The 18,417-nt window shown below is 39.4% G+C and overlaps 1 pseudogene; it reads left to right on the forward strand.

The window, feature by feature from the left end:
• Positions 1 to 9,477: 9,477 nt before the first annotated feature.
• LOC108801274 lies at positions 9,478 to 16,387 on the forward strand (annotated as a pseudogene).
• Positions 16,388 to 18,417: the final 2,030 nt, after the last annotated feature.

Here is an 18,417-nt window from a genome sequence, read left to right on the forward strand (position 1 = left end):
TTTTGAAACTTTAGCTTCAGCTGCTGAACTCTCTAACCAAAAGGTTTTCATGGAGGAGCTGTGTAAGGTTGGCACCATTCATTTGTGCTGCAAAAAGAAGAACGTTTGTTCCACTTTGGTTTAGGAGATACTGCACATTATATGTTATTAAACCACACTGACTTTATACCACGTATTAAATCTTACATACAACTAGATTCATTTGTTCCCTGTTGGTGCCAGTTTGGTGGATATTGCATACGATGTTTTATTAAATATGTGTACTTTTGCCTACTGAGATATTACAAATATGTTTGTCCCGGTGTCCTCAGTCTGCACTCAGTAATTAACTGTAAATTAAAATAAACTGTTGTGCTGGAAAGAGACAATTTGTGGGTGTTTTAGGGGAAATATAGGAAACCAATAACTAACATTGCACCAGAAAGATTCATGTCAGGGGGTTAAAGTTGCATCAGAGAGGTAAGGGGTAAACATGGAAACATAGCTGTTTATATGGTAGACAACCTTCATCCAACAAGATGTTGTGAACTACATCTCTGCTAATGCTTTGCCAGCATTATGGCTGTAAGAGCATTATAAGAAATGTAGTCTGCAACATCTGAAGTGTCAAAAGGTTGCCTACCCCTGACTTAAGTCATGTAACTGCAAAGTGAATATGTAGAAAATCACTACTTAAATGGACACACATCCCATAAAATACTTTGGGACAACTGTCTCATTCATTCAAAAAGTACATTGTCACCTATTTAATTTCTCATACTTTTGCAGAATTTACTTTAGAGAGCATGCTCCAATAGACCACTGAGGGAAGTTTAAAATTAGATGATAGTATTCCAATGTCTGCAATGGGAATGATTTGTGGACACCCAACCATTATACCTACAATATGCCCATGGGTCTGTGGCCATCCCACCAAGTTTTTGAGTTCAGGTGTTTTCAGTAAAGGGTACTATTAATTCTAAAGTATACTAAGATGTTTTAGATAATTGAGTGCCTCTAACCTTGTGGCAATTGTTTTATGTTCCCCATGACTGTGCCCCTCTTCAATCTCCATAAATACATATGTTGACAAGGATCTTGTGCCTACACAGATCCTTGACCTAAACACCACTGAACACATTTAGGATGAATTGCTATGACTTGTCCAACATCAGTATCTCACCTCATAAATGCTTTTTGGCACAATAGGCTCAAATGTCTACAGACACCCTCCTAAATCTTGTGTAAAACCTTCCCAGAACAATGGATCTCAGTACCCCGGCTGGGTATTTGCACTAAGTTCACAGCTTCCTCTCACTATCAACCCAATCCAAAGTCTTCCATCGGGTTCCAAACACAGTCATCATAACGTTTACACCCAGCCATCAGCCCTGCTTGATGTGGGGTTGTGCAGTTCTACCCAGGAACCAGTCAAGTCGTGGTTTAATGTAGAGCAGAAATAGCTTTATTGAGACCCAACACAGTATTTAAACAGTTTTGGATGGGTAAAAAAAGTATACAATCAAAACATTAAACACTAAAAGCAATCATCATCCCTCCCCAGTGCCTGGAAGTCTGGAGCCGATATCAATCTTTTTCCCTTTAAGCCTTGACACTTTGAATAGCCAAAGTATATACATTGGATGGGGTGAGAATAAACTCAATCAATAACAGTTATAACGAGATTAACTGTTTCCTGAGTGTCTGTAGTATGTTAATTCACTCAGCTGCACCTATTGTAATGTTAATCTCAGTATTATCACAATCATACAAATGGACAAAGAGACGATGACAATGTAAATAGAAGTCCAGGTTCAGAGTTAACTCCTTGTGTGCTGCTGCATTCCATATTGTCACACTTCAGAACTGCGTGATAGGGTTTGTGAAACGAAGATACCGGCTCCTGAAATGGCCTCCTATAACAAGCTCCATAGTCCACATGTCCAAAATCTCAAGTAAATGGGGAAATGTGGCACCCCGTAACAAGGTTAAGAAGTAGTCCAAACATCCCCCTTGTACCTATCTGCCAAAAACAGAACTTATTTCTAGATCCAGGTCCATATTCGGTAGGGAGGACGCTGGCCCTTGGTCCATTCCAGAAGCCCAGGACTCTAAAGCCTTTCACTTTCATAGAACCTTACTAGACTCTCATATTTCTTTTAATTATATTTTTGAGAAATGTGTTTCTGATTAGTGTAGAGAATAATTTTCATGTCACTATTTTGTTAATTAAGAGTAGAATTTTACTGGTTTACTTACAGTAAGCTTTTAAACCCACCATTGGAGTGTAAATCTTCTTACAAACATTAGATTGTGTCCATATATACATGATCCCGGCACCAAACAATCCTACAAAACATTTTTCTACAAATATGTAACTTGTCATCAGGCTAACTTTTGTATAGAGGAAAGATCATAATTGGCAAGGGTCTCTTTAGGGGGAAGCAGAAATGACTGACTGGTAACTGTAGGTTGAGATAAATCCTTCTTCTAGGCAAACTCAGCCAGGGTGTTTGAACCATTATTGAAAACAAATAAAAAAAAACACACTCACCACAAATGATCAAATAAAGTGATTGTTTTCCAATATCAGCAGGTAATATTGTTTCCTTTTCAATTTCTTTTTATTGTTTTTCTATTCAAACACATACATATACAAAAGACAACATACCAGCAGGTAATACAGTTTTCTTGAATGATTGTACTTGCTGTTTGTGCATGATGAAGAATCTCATGATATTACCATGCTTGTTGATTATAGTCTAGCCGCAAAACTTCCTATTAGGTATTTTATCAATCAACTATTGAGAGTGTGGGAAATATCACAGGATAAAAAAAATATTTGGCTGAAGGTGAGAGAACAGAGAGACACTGGGGGGTTTCACCACAGAAAGAGCTTCTTTTTTTATAGCAACCAGAGATTTGAAATATGCCAGATAAGAATGAAGAAACCATAATGAATATTGTTTTGCTATTGTCGTTAATTTGATCAGGGGTGCTTTATGTTTCAAAAAAACAAAGTCTAATTCTAATAATAAATAAATATATTTGAAGGCTTTTTTTTTTTGCAACACAGATGAGGGGAAGCAACTTATATGGACTGGGTAATATAAATGACACATAATGCCCAAATTCTGTATCTCTTTCTATTGTGGACAAGCTCTGTGTCTGTTTGCTTTAGGCATTCCTTTTGGAATAGTGCTATTCTTTGGAGGCCCCTCTCTATGCATCCTCAGATAAATTCAGTCTGTTATCATCATATTATAGACTTCGACTCTTGCGGACACCAGCCAATGAGCCAGTAGAAGATAGTGCTTCTTATTTAATGAGTTAACTTATGTGTATAACTATTTTGGCATTTGTTCACTTAACTAAGTGCACAAAAATGTAATCAGTCCTAAAAAAAATGGAAGGTGATGTCTTCTTGTACAATCTGACTTGTTGCTTTAAGAAAACATTATCCTTTAAGTCTTACTCTTAGGCGATTTTCTATACAATAGTCTTTCACCAAGGTTGCTGATTATTTGTTCTGATTACCAATAATCTAATAATCTAAACTAATAATAGAGACACGTTATACAAATAGTAAAACATTAAAGGAGAACTATGAGATGAGGGATTTTCACTCATCCTCATAGTTCTAGCCGACCAGTGACCATGAAACTGTCACAGGTCGCCTCAGTAGATCGGAAAGTTAGCGAACACATAGCGGCGTTCGTTCACCTCTCGATCCTGTCACAGCAGAGAGCCGTGACAGGGGAGGGACCGGATTCCCCCCTCCCCGCTCCGCTCCTCCAGCGCTGACTGGCGGAATGGACCAGTGAGGGGCTGGGTACAGCTGGCCCTGCCTCTAGATAGGCTGAGCCAGCTGTCACTCAGGCAGCGGGGCGGATCCAGACATAATTGTCGGGATCCGCTTCAGCTGCGGCATCTCAGTATACCGCGAGCAGCAGCTCGCGGTATACTGAGCCTAGTGTGACGGGAGGACGCTAGTTTGTGTCCTTCCGTTACCCTTCGGAGAACTATGGGGAAAAGTCCTAACCCCATAGTTCTCCTTTTAAGCTTAGTTAACATTTACCTTTGTATGCAAATCATCTCTAACATTCCATTGTACCTTTTTACTATGTTGCACTCATCAGTAATAAAAAAGACATAGACGAGGTATAGGCTTAAAGAAGACCCAACAATACAATGCATGGTATTCCTATAGGGCCCAGCTCTCCTCCCCTCTATACATCACCGGATAAAATTATGTGCAAAAGGTACTTGTAAAGAAAAAGTTAGATGTTACATTCACCTTACTCTCTGTTGAATGTGATGTCACCATCCTTCTGGGAGGATTCCCGGGGAATGCAGAGCAGGCCAAATATTGTGAGAAGACACTCATGTCCATTGCCAGAGCATTTTCTAGAGATTTTAGCTGCTCTGCATTCCTCTGGATATAGTTGGAAGGAGGGTGATATCACCCTCTCCTAGGCACCTGAAGCTGAAGATGGGGGTACGCTAAGTATAAAATCAAACTTTTTTTTTACAAGTGATTCTTATAGGAGGAGGGGCCCCAAACATTTCAACAGAGCTTATATTTTATACATCTTTTACATTCTATATGTTCATGGTAATGTGATCACTTTACTTGAGCATACAGTTGCTTTCATATGTAGTTTTTGTGTTTAAGACATTCTTAGATAAATATATGGGGCATGTTTCAGTTGTTACATATAACATAATAGTCATTCCTATAGGGCCCAGCCCCCCTCCCTATTATAAATCACCAGATAAAATTATGTGCAAAAGGTAAGTGTAAAGGAAAAAGTTAGATGTTTCATTCACCTTACCCCCTATTTGGATATTATATCTACAGCCTTCTGAAAAGATCCCTATGCAATGCAGAGCAGGCCAAATCTTGTGAGGAGACACTCATGTCCATTGCCAGAACATTTTCTACAGAGATTTTGGCTGCTCTCTATTCCGCAGGATCTAGAAGTAAGGAGGGTGATATCACCCTTGCATAGGTACGTCAAGCAGAAGACGGGGTATGGCAAGTATAGAATCAAATTTTTTTTACAAGTAATTCTTATAGGAGGTGGGGCCCCAAATATTTATGCAGACCTTATATTTTACAGACTTTTACATTTGATATGCTTATTGTAATGTGATAGCTTCACTTGAACATACAGTTGCTCTTGTGTGGCGTTTTTGCGTTTAGGGCATACTTGAATGCATATATGGGGCATGTTGCAGTTGTTACATCTAATAAAATGAGAAAAGGCTGTGATTACTAATGTTGCCATGATGGTAATATTTTCAATATTTCGGTGTGAAAAGGTTTACAATATGTTGGGACTGTTTTTGGATACAGAATGTAAATAAGTAAAATAAATATATTTCCCCACCATTGTCACTGAGACTGTAGGAGGAGAAAAATCCAAAATGTGACATCTGTCTTCAGAACAGGAATAGAGGTGAGAGGAAATGATTCAATGGGGATGCTTGTGTCTGATAATTAGGTACAAAGTGAGTTCACTTACTCTGGAGATAATTGTCCTCTTTTTATGGTGTGTTTTAAGGAAAGGAAATGAAGGGAAATCTCCCCAATGGTACACATGGTGAGGATACTCTCCGCACACCTTTCAGCAGTCCCGGCCAATAAACAAAGATGGTGCTTGTAGTAACTCCACGGATGGCACCGTGCAAAATACACAATTGGAAGAATAGGTCACCAGCACTCGAAGTATTTAAAATGAATAAGTCCTTTTTATTGGTCGATAGTGTCACAAAGATCAAAAAGAGCCGACGTTTCGGGGCCGCGCAGGGTCCCTTCCTCAAGGCAAGAGATGTGACCGACTGTCACATCTCTTGCCTTGAGGAAGGGACCCTGTGCGGCCCCAAAACGTCGGCTCTTTTTGATCTTTGTGACACCATCGTCCAATAAAAAGGACTTATTCATTTTAAATACTTGGAGTGCTGGTGACCTATTCTCCCAATGGTACACAGACAACAAAGGGTGAATTCACAAGGGTTGTAATCTTTTTTTACTTCACCCACATTTAAAAAAAAAAGTTTTAGTTATACAGTAGATACTTTACCAAAGACTCCTCCGAACCTTTTGCAATTGATGATACAATGATAGTATCACCTGTTCATTTTAATGATGAGAGACAACTCCCAGTCATTTTCAATGAAGGTTCCCTCCTATTGTCCCTCCCTCCTTGTATTAGAATGTTAATGAACTTGTCCGGGCTGCTATTAGGGAGGAGAGCTGAAATAAAGAACAGCTGAAACTGCCTAATTACAATGTAAACATTCCTTTTGTGAAGTAGATCTCACCTTTTTCATCCAATAGAGATCTAGCACATGTAGGTGAATGGTGGTGAAATATGAATATAAGGTGAGGCCGGGCTCAGACAATCACACAAACTGCTGGTCAAGAGAACAAGAAGCTTCTATGGGACAACATTCTATATTATACCAGGTAGGTGCACTCTATATGATTTGTGGATTTTACAATTTACATGTTTTATAATTTGAACATTGAAATGAGAGACATGTTGGATGCAGGCAGAGTATATCTCGGTGATCTTCTTAGACGGTTTAGCTATTAAATCCAGGCAACAGATAATTCATAAATCTGCAAATCAATAACCTGGAAACATTGCATCTCTCATAATGTTTACTCCGTTTGACGATAATCTGTATTCCATAAAATCCAGTCCATGAGCACTTATGGAAGGGATTGTAGATTCCTGTCACATGACTCTTAACTTAACTACATATAAAGAGTAGGAACAAACAAAGTGCATGTAAAGCCATTTTTTTTAGTTTTGTGAGGAAAAAGAGTGAGGAAATATTACAGCTCCTGATGGGATTTCCATTCACTCACCCTTCCCCTTATCCCCTTGTGATAACCTTTTTACCAGTACAGAAGTGTAGAAACTTTCCAAAAGCAACAGAGAGAAGTATTGTGTTTTTTTTAATAAGGCAATGCAATTCTAGAATACCTGTGAGCTTTGTATTGGTGTCTGTGTCCCTGTTGCATATTTTTCCTCACTTCCTTTCTGATGCAACGGTTGTCACCAGAAATGAAAGTAAGAGCAAATAACTTTTGCTAACAGCAGTAAAACCGGAAAGGGGGTCATTTTATAAAAAAAAAGTGTGCTTTGTCTGGAATAAAAATAAAGGCTACAGTTGTGATTTACTTACATAGTATTTGAGGTTGAATAAAGGCTCATCAAGTTCAACCGTTGTGTGTCTGTGTGTGATTGTGCATGTGTGTGTACACGAGTCCCTGTGTGATCTAGTTTTTAAGAGTACCTGTACCCTGTATGTTATGGTCTCTGCTGATACCACTGCTTGTGGCAGAAAATTCCAAAATGAAACCGCTCTGACTGAAAAGAACCCCCTATGCCCTTTGTGGTTAAATCTTTTCTCCATCAATTTTAGGTGGTGTCTTCTAGTCTTTGTCATGGAGTTTACAGTAAAAAGTTTATTGTTGATGTTGCCATCACTACCAAACATTTTGTACATCAAAAAACATGTCGCCTCTTAATCGCCTCACATCCAGTGTGAACAAGTTGAAATTAACAAAGGGTGAAGAGTTTGGAGAAGGCCGGGGAAGTGAACAATCTAGGACAACATAGCTGAACTGGAAAAATCCTCCAAATCAGCTCACTTTCCAGTTCAGCGATGTTGTCCTAGATTGTTCACTTCCCCGGCATTCTCCAAACTCTTCATCCTTTTGTGAATAACCCTGTTAGTAACCTTGTCTCCATAGTTTTGATCCTTCTGCCCCTTAATTGGTTTAGCTGCCCTCCACTGGACTCTCTCCAGCTCAAGGGCATGCTTTCTGTGGATTGGTGACCAAAACTGAAACGCATATTCAGGATGAGGCTGAGCCAGTGATCTATAAAGTGGCAAAATAATTGTTTTATCTCTACAATACATTCCCTTTTTAATACAAGACAGTATTCTGCTCGCTTTGTTTGCCACAGCCTGGCAGTGCAAGCTATTATTCAAAATGTGGTCTACTATGACCCCCAAATCGTTTTCCATTTATGACTTCACTAATGGAGTACCCATTAATATGTATTCCTCTTGCCTATTTTTCTATTTCAAAGTTTTTATTAGGTTTTTTCACACACGTAAGTCCATATATACAACTACGGGACCATGCATTATACATATTACCAAGTATACAGGCAGGTAACATAAGTAACAAACAATCTTATACTCGGTCTTGTAGATCATCATAGGCGATGAGACTATAATGAGCAACCTAACTAAGTCAGGTTGGAGCAGTCTTAATACATTATTACTAACATCTACTTAGTTCAAAAATATAACATTCTATATTGGTATGCATTCCTCTTGCCTATTTTTAATCCCAAAGTGCATTACTTGACATTTTTCAACATTCAACATCTGCCATATAGTTGCCCACTCCCCTATTTTATCCAGGTCCTCCTGTGATGTTATAATGTCTAAGCCCGAGTCTATTACCCTTCCAATTTTAGTATCATCAGCAAGCACAGAAACATGGCTATTATCACTTTCCCCAGTATCATTAATAAACAGGTTAAACAGAATGGGGCCTAGCACAGAACCCTCAGACCTTAGACCTGTAATAGCACAACCCTTAAGACTTCGATAATAGTGATTTCTGTCTCCCCCACTCTCTCCCCTCTCTATCTCATTCTTCTCCATTTTCATTCTGTGTATATATATATTTGTAGTCTGAGCCCCACTGATTCGTACCTGTAACATGCAGATTATGCCCCTACCTAACCTTGACCTGAGGTGTGCCACGGTCACTATGGTCAGTATGCAATAAGGGGGCATACTCAGAGTAATACTGATGGAAGGGGTACGGGAGGGTGGGATGACTTGATCGTCCCGACGGGTGAGTGGGGGAACCAAAGGGGTTTAAATGTGCAGGGCTCCTCCCACAAATCCGGCCAATAATTGGCCTCAAACATATCTTTTTTTATTTTTTTCAAAGTGCAAAACATGATCCAAATTACATTTCTTTGAATCATTACAATCAGAGTTAGGTAGAGGATTTAATTAATATGTCTGTATTCATGGAACGACTAAGGAAACAGCAAACATCATTGCTACACCAGTCCCCAGCAGCAGAGACTCAGAGCCCAGTTAAAATACATCGTTGAAATATAGTGTTTTCCACAAGAAACTAGAAAAATTAAAACCTGTACAGTGGAGCTTATTTAGTACATGTACTTCTTTAAATAAATTGAAGACACCATGAGGTTTGTCTGGAAATTCTAGCCATAAGACACCTGTATAAGAAGACGCTGCATATAAACCCCAATGCAGGCAGCATGTGAAATGTTTCCTTAGATTGGCTAAATTCTCTTTATTTGCTGTATTCATATTTTATGATTTCATATTTTATTTCTATTTTTTTCAGAAATCCACTTTTTCTACATTTTGCATTTAAGCAGTCTGAAAATACGCCACTGCTCAGTTGTTATTTGTTAGAACATGATGGATCCCAGAGAAGATAAGCTACATGAATGCTCGGAGTGTGAGAGAAGCTTCATTTCAAAGACACTTCTTACAGATCACAAGAAGATTCATAATGAAGAAAAACCATTTGATAAGACAAATCTTACTCAACACCAGATGAGTCACACAGGAGAAAGTGACAACTGCTTCACACAAAAGGGAAATCTTACTGTTCACCAGAGGACTCATACTGGAAGCAACCAGTTTAAATGTTCAAAATGTAAAAAGTGCTTTGCATCTAATGGAAATCTTGCTAAACACCAGAGGATTCACACTGGGGAGAAGCCATTTCAATGTCCAGAATGTGGCAAGTGCTTCACATCAAAGGGGAGTCTTACTGATCATGAGATAACTCATACGGGAGAGAAACAATTTAAATGTTCAGAATGTGAAAAGTGCTTCACAACTAAGGGAAATCTTACAAAACACCAGAGGCTACACACAGCAGAAAGGCTTTTTCAATGTTCAAAATGTGACCAGTGCTTCACAGCAAAGGGGAGTCTTACTGACCACAAGAGGACTCACACGGGAGAGAAACTATTTAAATGTTCAGAATGTGACAAGTGCTTCACAACTAAGGGAGATCTTACAAAACACCAGAGGGTACACACTGGAGAGAAGCCATTTCAATGTCCAGAATGTGACCAGTGCTTCACAGCAAAAGGGAGTCTTACTGATCACCAGAGGACTCATACTGGAGAGAAACAATTTAAATGTTCAGAATGTGACAAGAGCTTCACAACTAAAGGAAGTCTTACAAAACACCAGAGGATTCACACTGGTGTGAAGTTATTTGAGTGCTCAGAATGTGACAAGTGCTTCACACAACATGTAACTCTTACTAAACACCAGTTGATACACACAGGAGAGAAGCCATTTCAATGTTTTGAATGTGACAAGTGCTTCTCACGGAAGGATGGTCTTACTGATCACCAGAAGACTCATACTGGAGAGAAACAATTTAAATGTTCAGAATGTGAAAAGTCCTTCACAACTAAGGGAAATTTTACTCAACATAAGAGGACTCACACTGGAGAGAAGCCATTTCAATGTTCAGAATGTGAAAAGTGCTTCACAACAAAGGCAAATCTTACTGTTCACCAGATGACTCATACTGGAGAGAAGCCATTCAAATGTTCAGAATGTGACAAGAGCTTCACAGCTAAGCGAGAGCTTACTGAACATCAGATGATACACACTGGAGAGAAACCATTTTGGTGTGCAAAATGTGACAAGTGCTTCAGACAAAAGAAAAGTCTTACTGTTCACAAGAGGACTCATACTGGAGAGAAACATATTAAATGTTCAGAATGTGACAAGTGCTTCACAACTAAGGGAGATCTTACTAAACACCAGAGGACTCATACTGGAGAGAAGCTATTTCAATGTCCAGAATGCTACAAGTGCTTCACCCAAAAGAAAAGTCTTACTAGACACCAGATGATTCACACTGGAGAGAAACCATATAGATGTTCAGAATGTGACGAGGGCTTCTCACAAAAGCAAATTCTTATTCATCACCAGAGAATCCACACGGGGAGAGACCTTTTAAATGCTCAGAATGTGACAAGAGCTTCATACAAAAAATGACTCTTATTCAACACCAGAAGATCCACACAAGAGAAATAGCATTTTTGATGTTGTGAATGTGTGAATCATTTCAGTCTAATAAGAAATCTTATTGGACACCAGAGAAGTCCTATCCGTATTCTGAATGTGATACACTTCAGATTATAGAAACATCTGCTTTTGTTAGTAGGCTGTTCTGAAGACCAAAACATAAGTCTCATCTAGAGACACTGGGTTTGTATTTTTTAGGAAGTAGAGGCTGTTGACTTAGCTGTTGCTGTGTTCACTTAGCTGAGTAAACAAGGTGAACTTCTGTTCACTTTGAATACCCAATTATGTACAAGGGAGATTAAATAAAAAAGCATTCACTTTTAAAAGCATTGACTGCTTTTACTTAATTGAATAATACAATTGATCAGATCTTTACATCATCCACTGAGCTGAACTGAACATATGTTTTAGACTAATCTATATTAGAGATTTTAAGGTGATTTTAGATTGTACTCATTTTGTTTAGCCCTATACACATTATTTTGTTTTTTGGCAATCTCTTTGATTTGTATTACTAGTGTGTGTGTGTGTGTGTGTGTGTGTGTGTGTGTGTGTGTGTGTATATACAGGGTTTAAAATTTCCACTCGCCTGCTCACATTTGGCGAGTAAAAATAAAGTGAGGGTGAGTGGAAATTTGGGTCTCTAAGTACCAGTCCATGGGCCAGCTCTGGCCCACGAGGCGGTACTATGTGGCCCGCAACCAGCTGACATGTCAGGCACACGACCGCAGACCGCGTACCTGACGTGCGGGAGCAGCTCCGCGGTCAGCATCTGTTTCGGATGCAGACCACAGCGCTGCTCCTGTCAGCTCTAGCTTCTTTCGGCTGGAGCTCTGACAGTTCTGAGATCCGGCCGAAGGGAAAGGATCACCAGGGATCGATCCTCCGCACAGCCTCCTCCCTCGAAAACATGTGACCAGGTGAGGGGGCTGAGGGGGGTGTATTATTATTTATGTGTGTAGGGGGGTGTATTATTATTTGTGTGTGGGTGGGTTAATAAGGGGGAGTGTAATATTTTATGTGGGGGGGGTTAATAAGGGGGAGTGTATTATTTATTTTCCTGCAGCAGGAATCCCTAATTTGCCGTTTACAAGCGGCAACTATCGTAAGATAAGAATTATCGTTAGATTATTTAAGAGGGTGTGTTTAGGGGCGGAGTTAATGCCTGGGTAGGGTAAGGGTTAGGTAGGGCAACTGGTGGCGAGTAACTCTTAAGGCCTGGCTAGTAGCTCAGGACTTGAAATTTTGAGCCCTGTATGTGTATATGTATATATGTGTATATACAAATTATTATGCAATTTTTTATAATACTGTATATTTACCTGTAAAAAATTGTCCAGACTGTTGCAAATCAATACATTTTCTCCATACCATTAACCATTCCATTTGAGCTTATAAAAGGTATATAAAATATTTAGCTACTGTTTATGGTCAGGGCTCAAAAAAATTATTTTGTTCATAATTTTTCTTTCATTTTATCTTGAACTGTAAATGTTGCCTTCATTTGTTTGAAATGTTAACTGTAGCCAGGAGGTGAAACTCATATTTCTTTTTCATATGTGATGCCTACTTTTTACAGAGTTCAACTGCTCAAACAGTAATTTACACACAAGAGTTTGAAAGTGAGAGCAGTGACTCTTTCCTTTTTTCCTTGTGGATCAGTTTGAAGTTTTTGCAGGACACAGGGTGTATGAAAGGGACTATCTACTCTTGTGCTTTCTCTATTGACAACTTGTAGTTTATTTGATAAAACATTGTCATTGATTCATCATTTATTGTAATCTATTTTTAAATTTAGAGGAAAAAAATAAAGATTTTTGTTTGACGAAACCTGATAAAAATAAAGATTGTCTGCTTGCATGCGCCACATATCTGCTTTATTTAATTTAAGGTACATCTGTGGAATGGTGTGTGTTCTAGGCTCTGAATAGGTTTGTATGTGACAGAATGAATGGTTAGACATGTTAGGTATAAAATAGTCAACAATATCAATGTGGAACGAAAACAAACAATAAGTCTTACTCAACCATGTGTTCTTGTTGAATGGCGGAAAAGGTGAGTAGATATCTGGCTTGTGTGGAACTTCAACTTTAAATGTATTATATTTTAATTGGGAAATATACAAGTGTTTCACAACATTACCATACGGCGATGGAATTTTCCTCTTGCATGTCAAGTCAGAAGAGATTTCATGAACACCAACATCAAGAAGGATTAGTATTGGATGGAATGATAAGAGATATATGATGGAACGTACATATAAAAATGGAATAATAAGTTGCAACCAACATGGATTCATAAAAGACTGGTCTTGCCAAACCAATCTTCTGACATTTCATGAGTAAGATAGCATTCATTTAGACAGAGGAATACCAGTAGACGTGGTGTATCTTGACTTTGCTAAAGCATTTAATACAGTACCCCACAAACGTTTAATCCTCAAACTAAGGTCTGTTGGTTTGGATGAAATTGTATGTACATCGGTGGAAAACTGGCTGGGTGATCTGTTACAGAGAGAAGAAAAAAAAGGTTAATTTTCTGATTGGGCAAAAGTGGGGTGCCCCAGGGATCAGTCTTGGGACTGATCCTTTTTTTTATTATTTATGAACGATATGGAGATTGGATTGCATTGTCCAATCTTGGTTTTTGTGGATGTGTAGGGCAGTTCATTCTCAACAAGACATAAATTCACTCCAACATTACCTGGATAAAATTGAGGCCCGGATGGCAAGATATCAGATGCAATCTCATGTTTAAAAAGTGCAAGGTTATGTACATGGGAGCCAAGTACGTGTGTGCAAACTACTACCTAGCGGGTGCTGCACTGGGGAAGATGGACATGGAGAAAGACCTGGGAGTTCTCATAGATTCAGTAATACCATGCAATGCCAAGCAGCAGCCAGCAAAGCAAGCAAGATACTATCTTGTATTACAAGAGGGATCCTATCGTGGGATAAAAACATAATTTTACCACTTTATAAATCACTAGTTCGGCCAAATCTTGAGTATGCGGTTATATTTTTGGTCACCAACCCTCAGGAAAGACATACTCGAAATCGTGAGAGTTCAGAGAAGGGCAACGAAATTAACCCCTTCATGACTGAGGCCCTTTTTTCATTTTTTGCACCCATGTTATATTCCACATTTTAGGCCTGGAAATTACGTAAAACCCCCCAACATTATATATTTTCTGAATGCCAAGACCCTATAGAATAAAATGGTGGTAGTTGAAAACTTTTATGTTGCGCAATATTAGCTCAACTCCTTATTAAACCCCAAAATTTAGTGACAAATGTAATTAAATGCCCCAAAACACAACAAATTACCAATTTTTTTAATGAAATATAAAATATGAGGTTACAACGAGTAAAACGATACCCAACATAAAGGGAAGGCCTGATTTTTATAGATTGCCTCAAGAGATTAACCAGAGATTAAACTTATTCTCCATAAAAAGAAAAGAGGCTCTTAAGAGGGGACCTAACTGCAATTTTCAAAATCATTAACGGGGACCGTAGTATTGGGACAACATTTTTTACACCGAGAACTCTATTGATGAGATGTAGATACAAGAGGTTAGAAGAGAAGAGGTTTAATCTTACACTGTGTAAGGGTTTTTTTTAAGGTGAAAGCAGTGAAAATGTGTAATTCCCTTCCACAGTCAGTAGTAACCGCTGGTAGCATTGATAAATTCAAGAAAATTCTAGATGAGTTTCTTAGATCGCAATATTTAGAAAAATATGGGGAGAACTAAGAGACTATTAAAAACAGAGAAACACACACGTTTGGTGTCACTGGGGATGTGCAGGGTCACCGAAAATTGTTTGGTATCAACGGGGATGTGCGGGCCACCAGGGATAGTTTGGTGTCACCGCAGATGTGCTGGGTCACTGGAGCTTATTTGGTGTCACCAGGGTTGTGTAGGGTCACCGGTGATTGGTGTCACCGGAGAAGTGCGGAGTCACCGGGGATAGTTTGGGGTCACTCCTTTTCCCACAATGCTTTGCTTCTCTCGTGCACAGTGGTACCTCCCCCTGGGCAGTGCAGAGTGACCGGGAGATGTGACTACAGTTGGAGGAAGAAATCTGTTCTATGTTGTCTCCAGTAATCGCTCAGAACAAAATATAACAGATTTCTTTAGCAACATCATCGGTGACCCTGGCACATCCCCGGTGACAGCACACATCTCTGGTGACACCAAATAATCTCTGGTGACCCCGCACGTCCCCGTGACACCAAAAAAATCTCTGGTGATCCCGCACATCCCTGGTGACACCAAACAATTTCCAGTGACCTTGCACATCCCCGGTGACCCAACACATCCCCAGTGACCCCGCACATCTCCGGTGACGCCAAACAATTTCCAGTGACCTCGCACATCTCCGGTGACCCTAAATAAGCTCCAGTGACCCCGCACATCTGCGGTGACACCAAACTATCCCTGGTGGCCCCGCACATCCCCGTTGATACCAAACAATTTTCGGTGACCCTGCACATCCCCGGTGACACCAAACAATTTCCAGTGACCTTCCACATCCCCGGTGACCCCTCACATCCCCAAGGACACCGAACAATCTCCGGTGACCCCACACATCCCTTGTGACACCAAATAAGCTCCAGTGACCCCGCACATCTGAAGTGACACCATACAATCTCCGGTGACCCCACACATCCCTGGTGACACCAAGTAAGCTCCGGTGACCCCGCACATCTGAAGTGACACTATACAATCTGCACTTCCTCAGTGACCCTGCACATTCCTGGTGACACCAATCTCCGGTGACCCTACACATCCCCAGTGATGCCAAACAATTTCCAGTGACCCCGCACATCGCCAGTGTTCCCACACATCCCTGGTGACACCAAACAATCTCCGGTGACCTCGTACATCCCTGGTGACACCAAATAAGCTCCGGTGACAAGTGCTCCGCCCAAAAGGAAACTCTTACTCAGCACCAGAGGATCCACACAGGAGAGATATAGATGTAGATGTTCAGACGTGCTTCTCATGAAATGAAATTCTTACTGATCACCAGAGGATCCGCACAGGAGAGGAACCTTTTAAATGCTCAGAATGTGACAAGAGCTTTGCACAAAAAATAAAGTTTACTGAACACCAGAAGATCCACACAGGAGAAAAAGCTTTTCTGATGCTCTGACTGTGAGAATCCCTTTATTCAAAAGAGGAATCTTATTGGACACCAGAGAAATTGCCAAGGAGAGAAGTCCGATCCATATTCTGAATGTGATACTTTTTAGATTATAGAAGTATCTGCTTTTAGGCTGTGCTGTTGACATAAATACAAGTCTCGGTCAAAGACACATTGTGGTTGAGTTACTTAGGAAGTAAAGGCTGTTGATTTAGCAATGTGCATGTTCACTTTGCTTATTAATCAAGGTAAATGTCTGTTCACTTTTAATACCCCATGTTTGTTGCTTATCTGGGGAAGAGATGGCATCAGGAAGTACTATGGGAAGAAGACAAGCTGGTGGAGACAGTGTGATGTTTTGGGCAATGTTCTTCTGGGAAGCTTTGGGTCCTGCCATTCATGTGGATGTTACTTTGACATGTACCACCTATTTAAACATTGCCACTGACCAAGTACCCCCTTCATGAAAACTGCATTCCCTGATGGCAGTGAGCTTTTTCAGCAAAATAATGAGCCCTGCCATGCTGAAAAAAAATGGTCAAGGAGCAATTTAAGAAACACAAAAACAAGTGCAAGGTGTTGACATGGTCTCCAAATTCTCCAGTTCTCAACCCAATCGAGCATCTGTGGGATGTGCTGAAAAAACAAGTCCAGTCCATGGAGGCCCCACCTTGAAATTTACAGGACTTAAACGATCTGCTACCGATGGCTTGGTGCCAGATACAACAGCATACCTTCAGAGGTCTAGTGGAGACCATGCCTCGAGTGGTCAGGGTGGTTTTGGCAGCAAAAGGGGAACTGCACAATATTAAGTGGTTGGTCATAATGTTAAGACTGATTGGTGTATATACAGTATATCTTATTATATCTTATTATTCTATTGTTTAAGTTACTGAGCTCTGTAACCAGCAGGCTTTAAACGAGGAGTTTTGAGAGGAGCTAAGACATAAAGATAATCCAACTGGCTAGATTGAATATTATATAATAAAAATGTACTGCCCTGAGTGTTTCAAATAAAATCAATAATATTTTCCAAACCAATGTTAATTCCATTCAAGCTTATAAACTGTGTTTATAAGCTTGAAGTTTTTAAACTAGATAATGATTTCCTATCTAGAAAGGAGGCTCTATCATAACAGGATAATGTCCAGTAGATAAATGTAGCCACTGATGTGCATAAGGTAATAACAGAGCTTTTGATATCAAACCATGGTTTTTGATGAAGTGGAATAATCCATTGGCACCATTGACCTGGTTGAAGTAGCTAGACAATAATCTTTCAAATCAGTAAGACCCGTGCCACTAACCCATTCATGTTTAATTAAAAAAAACATGAGAACACCTAAGCCTCTTGTCCTGCCATAGGAATTGTTTGAGGGTTGCTTATGCAGTCTGAAAAAAAAATGTATAGGAAGTAAAATAGGAAGGCTCCTATAAAAAGATACAATAATTGGGGTAATATTAACTTTCTGAAAGAGGCTAACCTAGCAGACCAGAAAAGAGTTACTTTGCCAGTTCTGTAAAATCTGTTTGAAGCTTAATCAGAAAGGGGAAGTAGTTGAGTTTATATGGTGAGTATATTGAGACAGTAAGGGCAATACCAAAGCAGAAGATCCCCTCAGCACTCCAAATATATGGATGTCTTGTAGCAATTGTTTGATGATAAAGTCTAACCATCTTGGGGGGAGAATGGGGCATTTCAATCTTTGAGCTGGGATTTTGATAAGGAAGGCAATTTAAGAAAATCTGCAATAGAGTGAGCTTATAAAGTGCTAAATGTGCAGCGCTAGAAGTGAAATTAAGTGATATTAAGTGAAGGATGCTGAAATCCAATATAATCAATATCTATAAAATATTAAAATAATACAATGAAAAATCAAATATATAAACATATAACAGTATGTGTTTAGGCTCTATATGGCCTTAATGTGAACAATTGAATCACTCCTGTGTCATTAATAGTGATAACTTCAAAAGGTGCAATAATAATATTCAGAAACTTCAAATGGCTGTCTATCAGCTAAAATATTACCATAAACAAATTTTTTAAACCAGTCCCAGATGGTAAACCATCTCACATAAATCTCTAATAAAAAGTGCAAAATGGTGATGAGTTCAAAGTGAATTTTGAAGAAAAACAAAAATA

The sequence above is a fragment of the Nanorana parkeri genome, unplaced genomic scaffold, assembly GCF_000935625.1.
Source record: "Nanorana parkeri isolate BGI_ZX_2015 unplaced genomic scaffold, ASM93562v1 scaffold2276, whole genome shotgun sequence".
Classification (NCBI taxonomy): Eukaryota; Metazoa; Chordata; class Amphibia; order Anura; family Dicroglossidae; genus Nanorana; species Nanorana parkeri.